This window comes from Dermacentor variabilis, chromosome 2, assembly GCF_050947875.1.
Source record: "Dermacentor variabilis isolate Ectoservices chromosome 2, ASM5094787v1, whole genome shotgun sequence".
Classification (NCBI taxonomy): domain Eukaryota; kingdom Metazoa; phylum Arthropoda; class Arachnida; order Ixodida; family Ixodidae; genus Dermacentor; species Dermacentor variabilis.
The window spans coordinates 27,005,271-27,026,220 of NC_134569.1; the positions used below are offsets into that span (position 1 = coordinate 27,005,271).

At 46.8% G+C, this 20,950-nt stretch overlaps 1 protein-coding gene across 1 annotated transcript in view; it reads left to right on the forward strand.

Annotated features, from left to right (window-relative positions):
- The first annotated feature begins 891 nt into the window (after window positions 1-891).
- LOC142571535 (uncharacterized) overlaps window positions 892-20,950 on the forward strand; it is a 47,982-nt gene continuing 27,923 nt past the window's right edge. The window contains exon 1 of the mRNA XM_075679967.1: window positions 892-1,313. The gene's annotated coding sequence lies outside the window, so the exon portion shown is untranslated. The remainder of the gene's footprint in view (window positions 1,314-20,950) is intronic.

Below are 20,950 nucleotides of genomic sequence, written 5' to 3' on the forward strand. Positions count from 1 at the left end.
AGACGGCGACGACGGGGCGCTGTTTCAAGGTTGGCTTAAAAAGCGGCCGGCTCGCGCGGGCGGAACAATCCTTGCACGGCGCGGCTCTCCGCGGTGCGGTTTTTTGGTCTTGGAGAGCACGTGCTTCCACAAAGACTCGGCCAAGCAGCCATGACGGCAGCCCGAGCAACCGTTGTTGTACGCTGTTCTACTTAGCAAGGCGTAGCAAAAAATGTGGCACTAGAGCCAGGCACTTCCTCGCGATTCTCGCTGTTCTCTATACGGGGCCATCACCATCAGTCTTTTTTGTTGCTGCTTCTGTTTCTCTCTCCTAGGGAATTTCTTTTTCTCAAGTGTTATGACAGAAAAATACTGCAAAGGCTGCAAGCCTGGTGAGGCTGTGAAGGGAAGGAACGACCAACGTGTCATATTTCTTTTTCGGGTACTCTTTCATTATTCTCTTTTGATACAAATCTCAAAAGGGGGGCTGCAGTAAAGTTACATAAAAGATGAAAAGAAAGATCATTTTCTCACCCCCTTTTGTCCTCGGTTGTTGTTTTTTTTTGTTTTTTTTTTCACACTGCCTCGCCTGTCTCTCTTCCTCTCATTGCAACCTTGCTGCGGAGGGAGCTTAGCGCATTGCAGTTGCCCTTCTTTACGAATAACAAATTACTAGCATCCCAGAGCGCTGCAACGGTAGTCAGCAAACAGTTAAAAAGAAAAAAAAAAGAAAGGAAAGAGAAAAACTTGTTCACCTAAAAGAGCGCCATTGAAGTCCTGCGCTATCAGTTTGTTGTTCTGGCACCCGCCCTTCTTCGCGTCGTCACGTCTCACTCTCTCTCCCTTATTTTTTTTTTTCTTCTACTCCAGCAGGCTTACGCGGGGTACCATTGCGCATGGGCTCTCGTAACACTTTGGGCAAGAGATTCGCACTAGCCGTTCTCAATCTCGAGTTCCTTATTTTGCGCGCCCGTTTTTCAGTGCGGGGTTCCGTTCGCGTTTGCCCGCGTAAGCGAAGGCAGCGTCCCGTTCTTTCGGCACTCACGCACCGCGGGAGAGCGCACGCGGACGCACGCCTCCGTACACACGTACACGCGCGGTCCACGGCCGCCGTCGGCGCACCAACGTGGGAGTTGCCGGCTTGGGCGACTCGCACAAGCGACGCGTCGCCCATCGGCGAGACTCTTGGCGGAATCCCCCTGCTCGATAGAGCCTCGTGTTTCGGCGACTCCTTTGTCGGAGCACACGTACAGCCCGCACTCGTGCACTCGCTGCTGTCGCTCGGATTAGCTGCCGCCAACGGCCTGGGATTAGCTTCGGCTGGAGATCTCAAGGTTAGTGACATGCGATCAGATCTTCTTGTGGCAGTGCTCTTTTTTTTCTCTGTTTGCGTGTCCCTTTGTTCCATAAAAAGACACGTGCGCTTCAAGCAAGAAGCGAAGACATCACGTACCAGCTTACTTATGAGACAGTTGCTTAATGTGTGAAAGTCTTATTGTCATAATGGCGCTCGCTTGACAGCTGTGAGCGATCGGCGCCTCAATGGGGATCGCAAACTTGCATTTTTCGAACGGATTTCGTGTAATTCTGCATTATTAGGGGAAATGTCGCGCAAACTTTCTTTTGCCAGTTATTGTTTTCAAACGAGGAGCTGGCAAGCTGCGCCGTCGCGACATGCTTCACGGCGGCAACATCGTTGGACGCATATGGGACTCACTTTCAGAGGATTGTCAACGCACTTTGACGCACCTGAATGAGTGTTCGAAAGGAGCCCGCTTGCATTTTCGCTCCAAACTTGAATCTTGATGACGAGGTTTTTCACGATGACGGCGCAGTTCTTGTGCAGTACGATACGGAACCACTGGTCTTGGGCTGTGCCACGCCGCAAACTCTTCGCCACGCCCGAGTAATTGGCAAACTCCCACAGCGCGGAATTATATCTCATAATAAAGTATCTAGACTTTGCAGTAAGGTCAACCAAAACAGTAACAGTAAAAGAAAAAAGAAAGGCCCTCTGACAACAAGCACGGCTGTCCCTGCAATCGTTTACCTAATTTCTTCAACATGTGACCGATAGTAACATAGGCCCGAAGGGTCATTACAATAGGATAGATTACGTGAACACGCGAATGCTCTACAAGGTGCGCGCTGCAGTCACTTGTCGAGCCACCTGCGCACGAGTAGGTGCATTCCAGACTTTGACGTACGCACCATCTTGAAAAAAACGTCGGGAATTAAGTAGAGCGCTGGAGATTTTTAAGGCATTTCCAATCCGTAGGTACAATGAATCCTACGTCAATGATGTCTCCATATTCTTTTGTCAAAAGAAGAGCTGTCATATCTTGAAAGTTACGCGATTCTTTCATATAAAAGAAATAGATGTAGTTACCCTATAATGATGATACCTACTCCTTTTCGCATAGCAGTAACAATATAACAATATATATAGTACGAAAATAAACAACTTTCTATAGTGTCAAAAATGCAACAGTGGCACCCACGTTGGGCGCCACTGTTGTGAATTCGGCCTGCACGCACTCACGCTGGGCGGAAATCAAAGTTGCACGAGCAAAGAGAGGAATTACTTATTAGTACTTGCATGATGCAACAAATAAAGGGCGCAACGCCTTCGCTGACAAGCATAACATCTGGCCGTCATTTCAGACCATTGTCGCCAATCTGTCCCGGCCCTCACGAGCACCAGCCGCCTGTGCAGGGTGTCCCACGCGATCTGAACCAAACCTTCAAAATATGCAAATGCCACGTAGGTGGGAAGAACCAAGGCAATATTGTTTGCCGTCGCTTGAAAGTACTTAGATTATTTTTTGCATTCCGCATAATTTCACAACTACCCTTAATTAATTAATCAGATTCTCATATATTATAATTAGATGAACAGTGTGAACGAGAAAATTGTTGAGCAACAGGGAAAACTCCCGATGCAGCTTTCTGTTGCTGAGTACGTTTTACATAAAAGTGTTTTTTCGAGCCCGAGAGAAGCCCGCGCATACACGCATAGTTCCTCGTGGGGCCAGTCGCGTCGCGCACTTAAGTACACTCAGTTTTACGCCTGCTTACATCTACTTGCAAGAGCGTTTTTGCACTTCGTCCCCATCGAAATGCGGCTACTGCAGCCGTGATCGAAACCGCGACCTCGAACAAGCAGTGGGGAGCCATAGCCACTATAGACTACCGCGGTGGGAGTCATGGAGGAGGATTGGCCCAAGGATGCGCACATATTGGCGCGTGGCCAATGACCCAAGAATGGCGTTTCCCAAATGACGCTCAGAAAAAATATCGTTGGATGTCATGCGCCATTAAGAGGTATGTGGGCTTTAGACATACCTATGAGGCGGCATTATATATACAGGCTGATCATGTTTAAGTTTTATGGAATTTTTAAATATGGCCTGTTACAGATAACGTAATTCGAGTCTTGAGATGGATTATTCTGAGAGGCTGACATTACTTACAGGTGAAATCGAAACACATATTCAACTAATTAACAAAAGTCCGCTAATTAATTTGTTTTAAGGTGCATATTGCAATTTACGAATTGTAGCGGGTTAGTGTGCAAGGCGTATGAGCTTCTAATGAATTTACAGAATGACGCCAGTTTGCAGATATGCGCCATCAAACTTGCCTAAAGAATGCACTGTTGTTCCACTTAGTTTTTTTAACAAAACGCGCTTTCGTGCACTGAACCACAAAAGTAAATGGAACCCCCTGGTATATCGTTCCACACTTTGGGAAATAATATCTCGAAACTGGTGTCACCCTGTAAATTAATTTCAAGTGGATACGCCTTACAAGCTCGCCGGCTACAATTCGTAAATTGCAATGTGTGCTGTAAATTAATCAAGTAAGAAGTTGATTACTGATTTCTTTTTATTTAGTTGAACATGTGTTTCAATTTCTCGTGCTAGTAATGTCCGCCTTTTCGAATAATCAAGCTCAAGGACAAGAATGATGCCATCTGCCACAGGCGATTTTTAAAAATTCCGTAAAACTTAAAAACATAGCCCTGTATGTGTTGATTTTATGTCGAGATTTATTGTTTGATTATACAGAACACAGTTGGGCTCAATGGGCCTATGTGCTTTGTTGGCTAAGATTCCGTGCTATGTATGCCCAGCCTACTCATAACGACCTGCTATATGCACAGCCAACGAAGGGAACCGCGGGAAAGAGACAAAGACGCAACAAAAACGCCGTGAAGTATTTGCCAAGCAGAACAAAGGCGCACATTAGTGCTAGTGCCGATGGTCTTCTTCATTCCTACAGATGTCTGAGAACGACAGTGTTTCGTGCTGCGCGCACTTCGCTGACCGACAAATTGCGCCCGGCCTGTTCGCACGCAGTCGGCCTTTCGCGCCTCTCAGCTGACTACACCCAGAACGACCATTAAAAAAAAACAAGAAGAGATATTAAAAAGAAAAAGGAACAATTTTGGTGATTTTTCTGGAGCTCACAAGAATTTACCAAGAAAGACAAAAGCCCTACATTTCTTTTCATGTATTTGAAACCCCTGTAAGCTGGATTGAGCAAGAAAAAAAATAGAAGCCGTAAGGTTGCAGAAAAAGTTTTCTGAAGCGAAAAATAACGCTGTCATTATTCTACCAAAGGGATTCGGATTAAAACCCGATTGCCCTTCGAAGTGGCCCAAGTCAGAGCTCAATGGGCTCTTGGTCAATGCTTTCAATACATTTACGCCTTATGTCGAGGTACGATGGTTTTGACTTGAAAGCACATTTTTCGTGTCGCGTGCTCCACTATACTGATTCAATATTCGGGCCTTCAAAATTATAACTGTCTTCCGCTAGGTTGCCTACACTTTCTCGTAGCTTATCAGTTTCGCAGTAATCCCCTGAATTGTCGCATATTTTTGCATATTATTCAATCTTTTCTTTATATTTTACCTCTTTGCACGCAACCATCTGGTGACGTTGCCGTTGGTAAACTCACCGCACTCCTTAAGACAAATGTAGTGGTTACTAAATTTATTCATAATACCTCAAAGGTCCCAGAGACGGGAAATTACATGAGGTGAATATCGCATACGCTTGTGGCATATGTTAGTAACGCGTCACAAGTTACTACACTTGTTAGTTCCTGCACTTGGTAATGTTGGTAAAACTTAGTAACTACAAAACGTATAACCGCTTCTGATGCAGATGAATTATCTTTATGAACAATCTAGGCCTATCTTGGGTGTAAGCGCCGCTAGCACAGCCACACTTCCAGTGGCATAACCGGGTAAAATATAACGATCGATAGATAAAAATTACATCTCCGTCATATTATTTTAACAATAAATTAACTCGTCGTCGTCGACATACCAGATAGGAAGCAACATTACACAACAAAACTGACCACGGGAAAGACGAGACGGTATAACAATTAGCCTCACACGTGTGGATCTCTTCAGTTATAAGTGGCTACTAAAAGTTTATTAAGTCTGTGATAGGTGGTAAAACTAGCAGCGGTTACTAAATTTGTGCTTGCTTTTGGTAACCTTTTAGTTCTTTTTAAATATTCTATGAATCGACGACGGGTGTTTACTAGGAAAAATGTCGCATTATTTCAACCTCGCAAGAGTTCACAGCATGTGTAGCGTTCGTGGTGATAGGGTTTTAATAGGGTTTTCCGGCTCTGTGGCCTGGCGTTCTTTTTTCTTTTTATATTAAGGCAGCTATAATGATACTGCGCTCTACGCCATAAGCTTCGAATTGAAACAAAACGCACAGAAAACAACGGATGTGCACGGGGCCCGGCCGCGCCAGAGATTTTGCTCAATTACCCACGACTAGGGGAGCCCCAAGCACGTACGCTCCCTACTCCCGACTGATAAATAATGTGGGGATAGTACTATTAGGTATCTATGGTCGATGCACTGTTTCTTGTATGTGTGCCTGTTGAACTAATTGTATCAGTTTTCTTGCAATAAAAAAAAGAATGAACACAAAAGTAGCCGTCAGCAGATTGTGTTCGGTGATGAATCGAGTGCTGCTCATCATCAAAGATTTTTTTTTTTCAAAGTATTATTACAGCAAGAAGGACACCCAACAACTCCGCAGAATGGAGAGACGTTCGTATAGGTCTAGAAGTCCGGGATGAGGGTGGCATACAACGACACGCCAGTGCGTTTCACGGGCAGTAGCGCAAGGCTGACGACCCAGAATCCCTGGCCCGTAAGGACCTGCAGTGAGCAGAGAAGAACGTGGGCTGTTCACGCCGGATTCATCGTGCGGCGGGCACTCTTTCTACATTTCATTGCTGCGGCGCGCACCTTTGAGCTCGGTAGCCTTTAGAAACTGTCGATCAAGGATGTACGAGAGGAGATAAAGTGCTCCAGTTTCCTTCGCTTCGAAAAGGCTGCCCTAAATGTGAGTGCGACCCATTACCTGCACGGTCAGTGAAGAGGCAACTTCAACGGAAAGGAAGAGAAATCTTTGTTGAGAGCGGAACCCCAGTCTGAGTCTGGGAGAAACTAGAGGCCTAGTCATAGAAGTTTAACTAGGGATACGGTGCAGGTTTGTTAATAAGCGATCGCGAAATACTATAGCGCAGCGCGAACAGGACAGAAGAACAGAAACAGTGTGTCTGTGTGCCCGTGTGTCTTCATATGCTCTTTTGGTGTCGTCGTCTAGTTTGCATTAAACTGGTATTACGACATAGAAGTTTCATATGTCCTAGCAGTGCCCTCAGCACGTCACATGGACATTATAGGTATACAAAGGAGAGATATCACACGGCAGTGCATGTGCTAGTTCAAATAAAGACGCTGTCAGCCCAACAAACTTAATTTATGAGTGTTCATTGCGAATCAGCAAGGAGACGCTACACACACGAGCGAGGCGAATATTTCTGTGTCGGACGCTTACTGCGCTTTCTACACGTGTACTATAGCTCTGTTTTACTAATAAGTAATTGTGTAACTTAATCTCAGCGTTTACCTGGAAAGTGAGTGCTGTGTAAATGTCTCTCCATGTGACACATTCGCTTATACAGCTTAAAAATGTTTGTGTCCTTTGTGTGCATTGCGTGCATTGTCAGAGCGAATCATTTTTGAATCCTGCACTCATAAAACATCGAAGCAAGGCGCTTCGAAGACACTCCTGTAATACTTAAGGACAACGAACCTGCATCAACGGTTGTAACCTGAATTAGTGTTCGCTGTGCTACACGGGAGCCTGCGTTGCGATAGTGAGCAGCATTCACAACCGGCCGTGAACCTGTGCCTATGCCCTCTGAATCTCTCTCTCTCTCTCTCTTTCTCTCTACTTCCTCCCTATCTACTTAGCCGAATTTTTAAGGTGAATCTTTCTGTGCCTCTTCCTTCCACTTTTCCTCTTACCCTGCTGTAGTTATCTTCCACGCCACGACGGGAGGTATATAGCTCAAAGCGCGCATATACTTGGCAGGAGCGTGGCAGTGAGGTTACAATCGCGTCGTTACAATGCCCTCTGCAGCTTCCTGGGCGTCGCCACAATGCCCTCTTGATGGCTGTAGTTGTCCGTAGCCCCCCGCAAACGTATTGCAGAAGCTGCAGTGCTTACTTTTGCACTAATGTGCAACAGCCCAGACGGGAGACGAGTGGCATATAGAATAGTGGAGAGGAGGTAGGAAGAGGAGGCAGAGAATGTGTACAACCAACCCAATCACGAAACGAGTGAATAACGGCTTTGCGATTTTTCGCTCTCGGCTCCCAGGCATGAGGGGGCGGGGGCTAGTGTAAGAGAGAGGGAATACGACATATAAGATGGCACGGAAACGCTACTACTAGACCCTACCGTGGTTGGGATAAAGTGGATAAATATAAGTTCAAGGTTCGGTACGGTATATCTTGCTAGTTCAGAAAAATAAACACCGCGTAAATTTATCAAGCGGACAACCCACGCAACACGTGCAGGCGCAAAACCGCATTAAGCACAGTACAGTGTCTAGGCGACACTACGGGAAGCGGCCGCATGTCAAATCAACATTTCTGTGTGCATGGCGGCATCTTTGCGACTATGGAGTTAGTCGAGACCCCGGATTCGACCCCGGCCGCGGCAGCCGCATTTCGACGGGACCAAATACAAAAACACTGGTGCACTTAGTTTTAAGTGCACGTTAAAGAACTTCAGAATGTCAAAATTATTCCGGAGTGCGCCACTACTGCATGCCTCATAATCATAATGCGGTTTTGTCGCGTACAGTCCGATAACTAAATTACAGCTGAACACTTCTGCGACGATGCGATGTCCCTACTGAGGCAATAACAATGCTAACTTTCTCAGAGGTTACGAATATTGGCGCACAACAACGTCTCAAGCAAACACTTCTCGCTACATGTACTGAGTATTACTTAGAAAAACAGCAGTGATGCGCGCAAGGTAACGTTTAACATCAACTCGACACTTTGGTATTGCAGTAAACGCTGAAGAAATTAAACAATCACCGTCAACATCACCGCTAATTATTGTCAATCAAAGCAAACAGCACATATGGATTCCCACATTGCATGGGATCCGCTTGACTTTGGTTTATGATTACACTCCCTCACTTTCTTCTCTCGTTCACTCTCTCTCTCTCTTTCTCTCTCTCTTCTGTTCATTTGTTCCAATATATGGACTGTACCTGAACTACACTACCGAGGTTATTTTTCGATGGTTCGTTCAAGCGAAGAGTTTTAGTTTATCCTTCAAGTTTTCACCGTTTAAGGATTACCAGATTATGCGAGGCGTCAGCGAGAGCGGCAGTGTGGTGTCAACTGGTGGCGCAGAACTCAGCCAGACAATCGCTGAGCCATTGTTGTAGTAACCACGTGTATTCCCTTCGCTGAAGGCGCAAATTCTCGAAGCGGCGTAAGCTTGAACACGTTGCTGTTCAAATGTTTTGAACACTCACTCTGGAGAACACTCATGAAACATGAAAACGTGCCTAAAATGCAATGTGCATAGGCGAATGCCAGACACAATAAAACTATGAGTACACTGCTGCTTGCGAGACACCGCAAACCTTTCCGCCGCGCCACGCCCTTCCGCCTGCGGGTGAGGGGGTACAACCTACGTTTAAGAAATAGCGCTGCGAGCAGTTGCCCGAACCGAATGCGCTGCCCGTGAGCAGACGCCTCCGCGGCACAGACATCCGGAACAGTTCTTACGGTCGCTGCAAGACGTGCGCCGAGCGCCGTTAATGGAGTTCCGTTGTGACGTAACACACTTCAACGCCCTTTGTTCGCAGAAGGAGATGCTAAACGCTCGAGGGATGGCGCCGCGAAGTGACCCGCTGACATACTTGCAGCATCTTTGTTATTAATGCTAATTGCCTTCTGCACTCAAAAAGAAGAATTGTGCTACAGCGCGTCGTGTCTGACCTTGCGTATACCGAGAAGGGGCTTTCTTTTGTTGTTGCTTTTACTTCGTATCCCTCTTTTTTCGGTGTTATATACACGGTGGTGCACGGAGCATTCGTAAGTGTTACAGTCGCGTCGTATTTCCGCTCGTGGCCGCAGTGTTCTCCGTGCCGAGACAACTGCAATCTGTTGCTTTTATTTCTCTCTTTTTTTCACCTTTGAGTGAAATACCAGCCACTAATCACACAGAAAAAAATGTGTCCTCCCCCCCCCCCCCGGAATGTTGACACATACGGACCATCATGTGGGCCTATCCTGGCAACAGTACATGGTCCAAGCTCAATGGTACATGCCCCTGTGGGCTCGGGGACCTGTAACGCGCCCTTGAACTACCCTTGTCACTTGTGGTACCCAAAGAGGCCCCAGCCACAAGTGTAAGAACAGATGTTTTTGAAAAGATGCTTTGTACAACTTTAAAAACAAAAAAGACCAAATATATTCTCGGCGCTAAACGCGCAAACGTGCCAGTCAGTACCACTGCTTCCGCGTTCGTCGTCGTTGTCTTCCGCAGCTGGCTCCGTTGCCGCTCATCATTCCAGCGTAAAACTTTTCTATTCACAGGGGTATGAGCCATTGCTTAAGGGGGTATGAGCCATTCATTGTCTTAAGGGACGCACACATTCAACAACAGCTGATACGCGAATGTGTGTGCGTACCTATACCACCACGATGACCACAGATTAAGACAAAAATATGTTCGTACCTTTGTTCAATATTCTGAGTCACCGATGTGTCGTGCGCTAAACAGCTTCGCTGCTCATCGACCTTCAGAGAGTGGAATGGCACTAAATTTTCTTTATTTGGAGAGCGTCCAGTCGATATACATGAAAACTACCCATGCTCCAAGCAATGCGAAAAGCAAACAAATAAGTGTAACCTAATAATCATCCAACAAGGTTCAAAAGCTTTGTGTGCTGTTTCTAGTCTTCCAAGGTATACTCACTCACCTAGCTCCATATTCTTAAACTAAATACCTTACCGGAAAAGCACATCAAAATGGCGCAAAAGAAGTGCATCTTTCTTCCTGTCGTTATTCATTTAAAGAGAGCGTTTTCGTGCCCGTAGTGCCGCTAAGGAAGTCCAAAATTACGCTGATAATTACGATGTAATTGTTTTGTGCTTCATATTTGTTACCATCCGGATGCAACTTATTCGCACTAGTTGGCATATAGGGCAACATATTTGAAAGGAACATCATAAAATAATGGGGCTTTGGCTTGAATATTCATACAAGACCAATGACTTGGTGCTAGCAAACTCCATTGGAAGTCGGCAGTCTGTGTGCGTGTGTGTGTGTGCGTGTGCGTGTGCGTGCGTGCGTGCGTGCGTGCGTGCGTGCGTGCGTGCGTGCGTGCGTGCGTGCGTGCGTGCGTGCGTGCGTGCGTGCGTGCGTGCGTGCGTGCGTGCGTGCGTGCGTGCGTGCGTGTAACTCGCTTGTTTCGTCTTTCGCTTCCAACAAGCCAGTCATTCGGCGCACGACTTTTAGTATTCGGGCACAGAAATCAAGGTAAGCCTGCCTACCATGACCGCCCACTGAATGAAGCAACGTGAAGAAATAGCGCCTGTCGCCGCCACGACGATCGGTAAAGCTAGGTCGGCGCTACCGCCATTAGGCGCGAGGAGGAACATGCGAACCTTTTTGATAAATATGATCAAAACCATACTCCACTGACTGCATAGATGAACTTAGTCCCAGTTCTGACATGGTCGTCCGGGGAGGGCTTGAGGTGTGATGGTTGTAGCCTAGTCCACTTCTTTAACGGCGAGCTTACGCCGCGGCAACCAGTAGAAACCGTGAGAAAAGCGCTCTCCGGGGAGCGGTTGCTTCGAACGAGAGCGTCGGAAGTTTTCATAGTCGGCGAATCTGGACCGGGCTTCTATACCACGCGAGTCATTTGACCTATGAGCCATTACAGGGGCACATTCAGCGGACATAAAGTAGGCTCCACAGCTTCATTACATTTATAACTCTCTGGAAAGTAGTAAGTTGCTCTGCGAGCATAACTATTATGAGGAAGTGCGGGCGAGTGCATTTTTACAAGTATGCGTGCAGCTGTGACAGCCATCATTTTTCGATAAGTCTGCTTTATGATGTGCAATGAATCGTGCGAGCACGGCCTAATGCCAGTCTAAGACATAATTTCTCTAATACAGGTATAGTGGCTGCAAGAAATTATTTAAGCAGACGATAACAAACAGGTGCGCTCCGCCTCCCGCCGCTGGCTACGGCGTTCCGCTGCTGACCAAGAGGTCGCGGGTTCGGTTCCCGGTCGAGGAAGCTGCATTGATCGCTCGCACCTGTCCGCGCCACGTATAAGTGCTCACGGTAAACGCATTTCGATGGGTTCAAAGTGCAAAAAGGTTTGTGTAGCGTGCTTTGGCTGCATGCTAAAGAACCCTCGCTGGACACAATCAACACGGAGCCTCCCCAACTACGGTTGCTCTCACGGCCTACAAGTTGTTTTTGGCACGTTAAACTCAATAACTTTCTCTTCGAGCGTACGCCGCGCCTCAGTATAGGCATGATTTCAGGCAAGACGAGGAGCGGGAGACATTTGTTCGTAGTGTCAAAGATTTCATACCTACCTGTGCATTCCCGGGCGCAACCCGCATCCGCCCAATTTTAGTTCATTCATTACTCGGTTCGTACTAGCTCGTTTGCTGAATCGTTCTCTCCGCATCTGTCTTCCTGCCCACACCGAGACCGCTCGCGTCACCCACAAATCGGGCTTTGTTTGAAGCACGCACGGAGCTCCTTCTGGAGGCTGCCCTGACCAACAACGGTGAAACGTAAAGCTTGCCGAGCCCTTCCGCGGCGCGTCAAGTGAAGAGGAAGCCCGCAGGGGTTTCGCGGCGGCGTCGCCAGCAATCTTGAGCGCATCTCCCGTCACTAACGGCATCCCTCCGCAGGGGCATGGCGCGTTGCACCCGCCAACGGCGTCCCTTCGGTTTACTTTCGCGATCCAATTTCCAGCGATTATCGGGCAGGAGAAAGAACAAGGCTCGCTCTGGGTGCGACGAGGAGAAAAGTTTTAATTGGTTTTTTACCCGGTACATTTCTCCCGCGGGATTCGAACGGGGCATGCGGGAAAGAGGAGAAACACGAAGCGCCGGACCACGAAAACAGCCAAAATCACGAACAACCGCGCATGCTTTATAAGGCGTACAACACTTTGTGCCACCATTGCTTTTCTTGCGGTCAAGCTTTCTTCTTTTTGATAAGATTCGCACCCGGCGCTCAATGGGTTGTTTGCACCGGAAACGCTCGTTTTCAACTTGGTTTTTCTTCACAAGAAGATGCGGCTTGCTTCGCGAAGTTTGCGGATAATTCGGGCTCGGGGTACATTAAATATCAGTTAATCTGCGCAGTGGGTAGGGTTGTTAGTCTGTGCATAAACAGGGTAATGGTGCTTAACTAAAACCAAACGAGAGCTGCTGGTCGCGCCGATGTGACAAGTGAGCTCATGCAAGGGCATCTCATAAAAGGATTCCGTGCAACAAGCTAAATGTTTATCTCCTTCTTGCGTTTTATTTTCTGTTGTCCATCGCTGACTATGTATAAGCGAGGCTACAGTGGAGCGCGGTTTCCGGCTCTGGTGGAGGCCATAGCTACAATGCCCTCAAACGCCTTTATAGCAAAGTGAGCGGGACCCGGAATATCCTTTGCAATATAGGTCCCTTCGCTATGAAAGCAGCGTCCCTTAGAGCACCAAAAAAGGTAGAAAGGGAATGCTAAGACAAAATAAACTTTATTCTGACCATGCTGAGAAGTTTAAAAGCCCACACAGCATCCTGAAACGACAATGAATTTTAGCATACTTTAGCTACCTTTGCCTAATTACTGAAGCACCGTGGTGCTAGTCTGAAGTCCAGAAAACTGCTCTACGCGTTCCGGCAGCGGGATTATGGCTTGGCGGAGCAGCTGCCCAACACGAGTTCAACCTTAGTGCAATTGAATCGAGTTTTCTAAGTTTTGAAACCATGCAGTCTTGGAAGAAACGGCCATCCTGCCACTATTGCATGAAGCCTATACTAAAATTTGAACCACAGTCCCTGAGGGCACTTTGTCATAACTTCGTTCTAAAATACCAAAATGCAACTAGGAACGTGTAGTTTATCTCGTTAAACAGAAGAATTACTTCGTTGTAGTATTCTGCAATGGCGCTCACAGTGCAAGCATAAGATGGCAAGCTGGTAAGGCCGCATTGTACCCTTCGCTATCCAGGTCATTTCGTTGTAAAGGCATTCGTTTCAACGGCGCTCGACTCTATACCTCAGGCACCTACAATCAGCGCGTGCGCATTAGCTCACCTATTAGTGCCGGCGTTTTGCTGCTTTAAAAAAGGGGAGCGAAAGTCGAGAGAGATGTCTTTATAGAAAGCTGCAGATGTTTGCCTCCATGGCTGACGGCCTGGCATGCTACTTCAGGTGGTAAATCACAGGCATTGCACGATAAGACGCACTTCGGTCTCAATCCGGACTACGCCAGTCAACACGCGGTGGCTGGGGCGGCAGACGCGAAGTAAAAATGGCGGCGGTAGAATAGCGTGCGCTTAGCTTCCGCCCAAGCCTCGTGTGCGGCCTTTGCTTTGGTCGTAACGGGGCAATAAATTCGCTTAGTCTGCGCTTTATTGAGTACCACAGTTTATTAAACTCAAGATAGTGTTAGATCGACAGAGCTCTATGGTTAGATTTTATTCGACCCGGAGAAAGGATATCGTTTATAAAACGTATGCTGTTAAAGATCGCATTAATATTGATGCTGCAGGGTAATCTGCAGACTTTGCCACCTTCGTACAATACGTAAATATAATAAGATCTCATTTCCAAGTGTCCCAGGAATTATATAATATTACATTGTGGTTTCTGTGTAACCTCGCATTGTCATATAAGATTATGTGAGGCGAAAAAATAGTTATTGTCAGCTTTTGTGTTTGCTTATCTTCCCGTAGACATAACCAGTGGCACGCAGAAGTGTCCCTTAAATACCATGAAAACGTTTTTAGAGAGTAGGCTAGCCATTTCAGGAGTTTCAGAACAGGAACAACGAGAATAGTTTGGCCACTTGTTTACGTGCTTTGCTGAAAATGACGTGTAATCGCGGCAGCGCGATGACTCCGTGTCCGTATACGCCCAAATGGCCCTGATAATGTCGTTCCGTACACGACAAAGCTGCGGTTTCTCCCATGGAGATAACTTTGAGCAAAGCTTGCGTTATCTTTACACATAGGAGACGGGGCCTGGACCAAAAAAAGCATGTGATACAGTGATACATGCAGACTATAGCTGAAGGTGTTACTAATTAATCATTCCGAAAAGAGTGCGTCAAGCCCTTTATACTGTTCGATGTTGTGCTCCCTTTGTTCTAAAACAATGGCGCTCGCAATGGACCCATAGGGCGCGCGTTGTTTAAGAAGGGTCCCGTGTGATGCATCCGACCAATGGGCAGCAAAGGGGCGCTGCGAACCGGGCGCGCATAGGCTCCCTAGATAAGTTTCGAGGTAGCGCTGTTGTCGCTTTCCCGCTCATCCTTCTCTAATCCTCCTCCTCCACAGCGTGCCGCAGAGCCCCCAAAAGTCTCACAGCATCTAAACATGCGTGCAAAAGCAAAAAGCCTCGGGATTTGTCGTGCTACGTTTATCATCAATCGTCGATGTCGAATTGTATCCCGTTCAATAAATAATCAATTCACGCGTATGCTCGCATAAACCATGCGCGCCTCAAGAGCGCGTTCACTGAGATATTTACATTCACCGAATCCTCATTTGGTTATTATGCTCGCCCGGTCGCGAAAAGAGACGCGCAACCGTGTTCAGCGCGGCCATCTTCCCGTTGGCTCCCGGAGTGCCGTTTACACTTTTCTTATCATTTCTCTATTTCAGGCTTCGCTTTATTTGTGATCGATACAATACGCTCATGCTTGCACTTCGGCAGGAATGCGCGAATGCCTAGAGTTCAATTCCGAAGGCACTAGGGACCAATCTGGCTTAGTGTACATGAGCTTCCACCGTGCCCGTTAAGCAGTCATGCATGAATTATGTGCAGTGCGTGGACATGTCTAAGCTTCGTTCTCATGGCTTCTACCGTTTTTGTTGCATTTTCTTAACCTGCTTGGAGCTCATATACATCGCAGTTTTGTTAAAATTTATAACGTAGTGCTTAATTTTGTCTCAGTTGTCGTCTAAATTCTACCATTTAACTGTTTTCGAGAGTTTGCAGAGAAAAGGATTTGTTTAGTCTGTAAGAAATATTTCGTCGGCGCTGATCACCACAGATCAAATATTTAACGATGCGCCACCTGTATGCGGTATTTTGTTTTATACGTTCACTTAGAATTACGTAGCTTTAGTATTTAGTGGTAAACGTGAAGCACTTGACTGCTCCAAAGAATCGTCGTAATTCAAGCACGTATAGCAGAAACTGGGCTTGGAGAACATTCAGAAAAGCCGCAGTCTGTTTTTCCATCGAAGCCGTGCCGTGCCAGTTTAGACAATCCGTATCTAAACTATAATGCATGATTGTCAGGCTGGATGAATGACGATCGCAACGAGATTTCCCTCTGGGGATGTTAGCAATAAGCTTTCCCTTCAATGCGCACGTGATTTAGACCATAACAAAATAGTATGGATCCATGTTTTCCATCTTAAACGCAAATCGTCTTCTCGCTCAATAATGTCCATTACCGATGGCAGCACCACCGCAACGCTTAAAGAGATTTCTTCACCCATTTTTGTAACTTAGTGCTGGCTGCGGCTGCGATATTGCGCAGTGATCCAGGTCACGTGATCCCCGGATCACGGTGATCCCGGACAAAGCGCAAACCGGCAAGTACCCGCGTAGTTTGTCGTTGCCTCTTCGCGCCACTTAGCGGGTGCTGCGGCTGTCATGCCGATACGCCGCAGCGCGGAGTTTCGAGCGAGCTGCCACTCACTAAAAATAATTAGATGTCTGATGGTGGGATGTGAAGCAAGGATCCCGAACACAATAGCCCGGTGTAGCGTCGACACGCAGCGAAAGCTGACTTGGAACGCGGGCGCGCACTTGCTCGTAAACGCGTACAGCGCCAGCATAGGTACGGAGTGGTGAGACAGCCAATCAGACTGTATCGCTTGATGCTGCAAGCAAGTACTTCTGAAAAACACTTCGTGCCGGACGAGTGCGGCTTGGCGCGTATAGTGCGTGCTAGGCGGCTATTGTTTTCGTCGATCGCGTGTCTGCAGTGTGTCAAATTATAAAGCTTGCTCTGCTTCAAAAATTTTACGCTTTAAAATTCTAAGGTATTCCCGTGCATTGAAGGCCAGGGTATATTACTCGCACGAAGAAGTCATAGCGTCACCGCATGTACGCCGCGCCAAGCGCTGAAGCTCGTTGTGGCCACCTTAGAGCATCGCTGACTGTACTGACTGCAATGCAGCGCAATTTGCCGCAGCCGAACTTCTCAGGCGTTGGCTTATTTCACGCCATTAACTTCCTGCGCATTCTCTAGAAGCCCAATTTTATCAAATCCTATAGCAGCGATAACCAAGTGTGTCGGGGCAATAACACTGGTAGTCACTGGAAGAGCGTCAGCATAGGAACGTTTCGTCAAACGGCTTAATAACGAATCTGTTACAAACGAAGCAGCGAACAAGTAAAGGGACACTAAGGGCGAACACGAAAATATGGAGAGGGCAGGCGGTTCGATCAGAGCGCACATCCAATAGCATGCTTTTACCCGAAGCAACAAATACAAGCACAAAACATATACGTTTTTTTGAATCTATGACCACGTATGTGCCTAAAGGCAAGCTTCCTGAAAAAAATGAGGTTTGTCGCAAGTTACTAAGTCGTGAGCTCACAAGCAGAATGATTAAAAAAAAAAGTGCGAGAAATGAAACTAGCAAAGCAGAAGTAAAAAAAAAACAGAAGGTCATAGCTGCAATCTATGGACCCCCTGCGCTTCAGTAAAAAGAAGCCCTTGCACCGTGCCATAGGGCAAGCACAGGAAATGAATTGTGTGTAGCTTCCGCTAAACGTAGTGGACACGTTTCTCCGGGCCGAAACCCGTGAAAATACGACGCACACTGTTGGTTTTGATTGCTGAGTAGCTTCCCTCTCTCTTCTTTACGCTTTCTTTGTTTGTCAGTGGTTCCCGTGTCCGGAACTCTGCCACTTCTTTTTAACTCACTGTGCTATACATGAATTTCTTTTAGGCGCAACCCGCCCGCCGCTTTGCATTTCCGTATCGCCTTTTCAGGCCGGAAAGCACGATGGCTGTCCGCGCCTGTGCCGCACCTATGCGCACCGTGCAACCGGCTCGTGCCCGGGATTCACGCACTTCCCGCTCCACGAAATAAGAGCGGAGGTTGTCAGGGGCGACGTCCTCCGAATGCGTACGGTGGTCATTGAAGTGACACCGTGAGCGTGCCTCAGGTGCTACTCGCGTGCAGAACCGCCGTCCGTGGCAGACCATCAGACGAAACGCATCTATAGTCGTTGTTCCGTACCTTTATGACATACCGCAATGGCAATATGCTTCTAACGTGCACTGAAGCACTCGTTCACAACATCTGAACTACATGCAGTTTCTCCAAAGGAAATGTACCCCTTAACTACTTTCTAAGTCGGCGTTCGTGTTACCACGAAACATGTGTTTTCTTGTGAGCGTGAGCGCCTTATTTCATGCGATCACGTATATTTGTAGCCCTGCTATTACAACTTCCAGCCGCAACTGTTGGGACGCCTGAGACCGCTGGTGTCGCGGCGTGAGGACGCGTCTATTTGGCTGGTGTGCGGCTATTTTCATAATATGCGCGTTTTCTGCATAACGCGGAAAAAAATAGTTATGCGACATATAGCGTGCTGAAAACAACTGAATCGGGTGTTTCAAAACACAAGTATCACTTTTCTATCAAAATTTGCTCCCTCAATTTAGTATTTAAAAGGTTCGTTGATTAATCTCATATAAGTATGGATGGTTCAATTATGAGAAAAATCCTCCTGGTGCAGTACGTCTCTGGTGAGATGAAACCATTGATTGCGTCTTCGTATATTCTATATTTTATTTTTAAGTGCTTATCTAACGTTAGCTAGAGCACCCTGTGTGCATATTATATATATATATATATATATATATATATATATATATATACGTATGAACCGTATATACGGTTCATACGTTTTCCTTTTTTTCAGTTTTGCTTGTGCACGCGGTCACTTTGAACGCTAATTAAGAGGTAGTGGTACTTTTAGCATTGCACACCAAAACTTTAGACGAAGACGGAGAAGAGGCGCACACTTTGTGAAAGTTCTGTTGTGCAATAATAAGCATGCCACGGCAGCAAGCTCAAATATTTACACTTTATAGGAGTATTAGTATTACAAGTAACCTTACCCTGGACATCGACCATTTCTCCCTCTTTCTATAGCGACCTCTGACCCCGGTACCACATATGCGATAGGGCAAATAAACTTTCGAAGCCATTCTACGATTTCTGATTGCAGCGCAAGTCGAGTGTTTGCCGCCAACCGATATACGGGCCTACATTTTCCTTAATGCGGGTCAGCGTCATGAAAGAGAGGCGTGACGACCTTTGCAGACCGAAATCGATGGAGCTGCCCACGCGTGAAGCAGTTAGGAGCAGCCCTCCTGTTAACGCGTCGTATCCCAATTAGCCTGTCGTGAATATTTCCCACATGCCTACAGGTTTGTGCAATAGACCCCTGATAAACTGTCGACAGCGCTGGCATTCCTTAAGTGGAACGGCTTTAGCGAAGCGAGGCAGAGTGTAATAAGGAAGATTTAGTGCTGACGATGCTCAAGAAGCTCCTGGAGGTTACGAAACTGGATCCGTGCGCCCTCGACCTTCTTCGTTAACGAGCGATCGATAGAAGATCCTTAGCTCACCGAGCTTCATCACCACCTATCCTACATAACCTCCTCTTCCTGCAAACCCTCTGTCCATCCGCACTCTCTAGCCCTCTCGTGTGGTGAATAATCAGAGAGTGAGCTTCTGATTTTTACCAAAGAATACGCAGCACGTAAACTTTCTTTCCGAGTGTGGAGAACAGTGTATTTTATTACTCTATTATAGGGAGACAGAACTGGATAACAAAGGAGCGTCCACTGCGAAAGGAGATTTGCAAAACGGTTTTGCAATACAGTTTCTCAAATACGCACGAAGGGCAATTGTAGACATTGTAATATTATAAAGTTCGTTTATACTGGCCGCACTTTTGTTCGTGGTGCTTATAAGGTGCCCTTCGTAATAATTTCGTCGCCCAAATACTTCTGAAAAGAGATGTGTCGAAAATAAGAAGTTACGCGACAACAAGCCACATGGTCTTCTTCACCTACGCGCAGGGCTTACTAAGCGCGAGTAAGGAACTCTTTACAGGGCTTACCGTAGATGGCTGAACTATTTTACATACGTTCAGAGAGAAGCAACAGCAGCCACTGCCTAAAGTCTCACCAGTCGCGGTCCAGGAAAATTTGCTAATTCCCGCACAAAGAATCCTAAGTAATTACCATGAGAAGTGGCTTCATGTATTTAGCGTGCTAGAAAAGTCAGAGCAGCCGCTACGTGAATATAGGTTGCTGAAACCTAATTCATTTACATGCCCGTGCATAAATCAGTAGGCTGCACATTAACAACAGTAGAAGCAGAGTACTTGTAGCAGTTACGAAGAGCACCAGTGGGACGACAATATGGTCAGTTATTCAAAAACTGAAGATTCCGTGCGGTTCTGCGCGACGAATCAGTGCTGTAAGTCCCCGGTCTCTCGCGTTCAGTGCGTCATACTTTGATGACCAAACAATTCGCTAGAAATCGGTGAACGAGCAGCACAAGTGTTGCACTTGAGCTGGGGTTGTTTGATCTTGTTGTACAAATCTCAGAAGCGGTCCCTTCTGCGCAAACTGCACGACCTTTCTGCGGATGGAGCACTTCTCGACGGTTATATATTGTTGACCGGAAATCCTGGGAAACTTTTTTTTAAGAATAGTGGAAATTCCCGCTTCCTTCTCATCGGGAACTTTATGTTTAGTTTATCCTAAATACTGTGGGAAGTCCCCACAATAACGCCACCGTGTTGACGCTGGAAAACAGGCGCCTTCGATTCGAAGAATGAACCATTTGGCACCAAACGGCAAATACTCCTTTCATCCGTGAAGGTTCTTGGTACCTGGATGCCCGCAAGGAGCCGCTGCTGAGCCAGTGAGTTTTAACTTCTTGCTCTGGCATTTCGCGCAACAACATGGCTCTATGTCCGCTGCTCTTCAAGCAGACTGCTATGCAATTTTTATATTAATCTTATTTTTCGTGAACACCGAGTGCCCCTGAGGCTGCAGGCAGACCAGAGAGCTCCATGTCATATTGAGCGTCTGCACCGCGCATCGAACGGTCATTCGCTCCTTGATCGTCTCATTCACCACCCGTTACCTCGCATGGGAAAAATGGCGCCATTATTTATGACTATCACTGACATTTCTGAACATGCTGCTTCAGTTACGCCTCCGCCTCCAAAAGATGTCACGAAACACGTATTCCCCATTTGCCTCACAATCCCTGACATGCGCAAAAAGTCTGATAT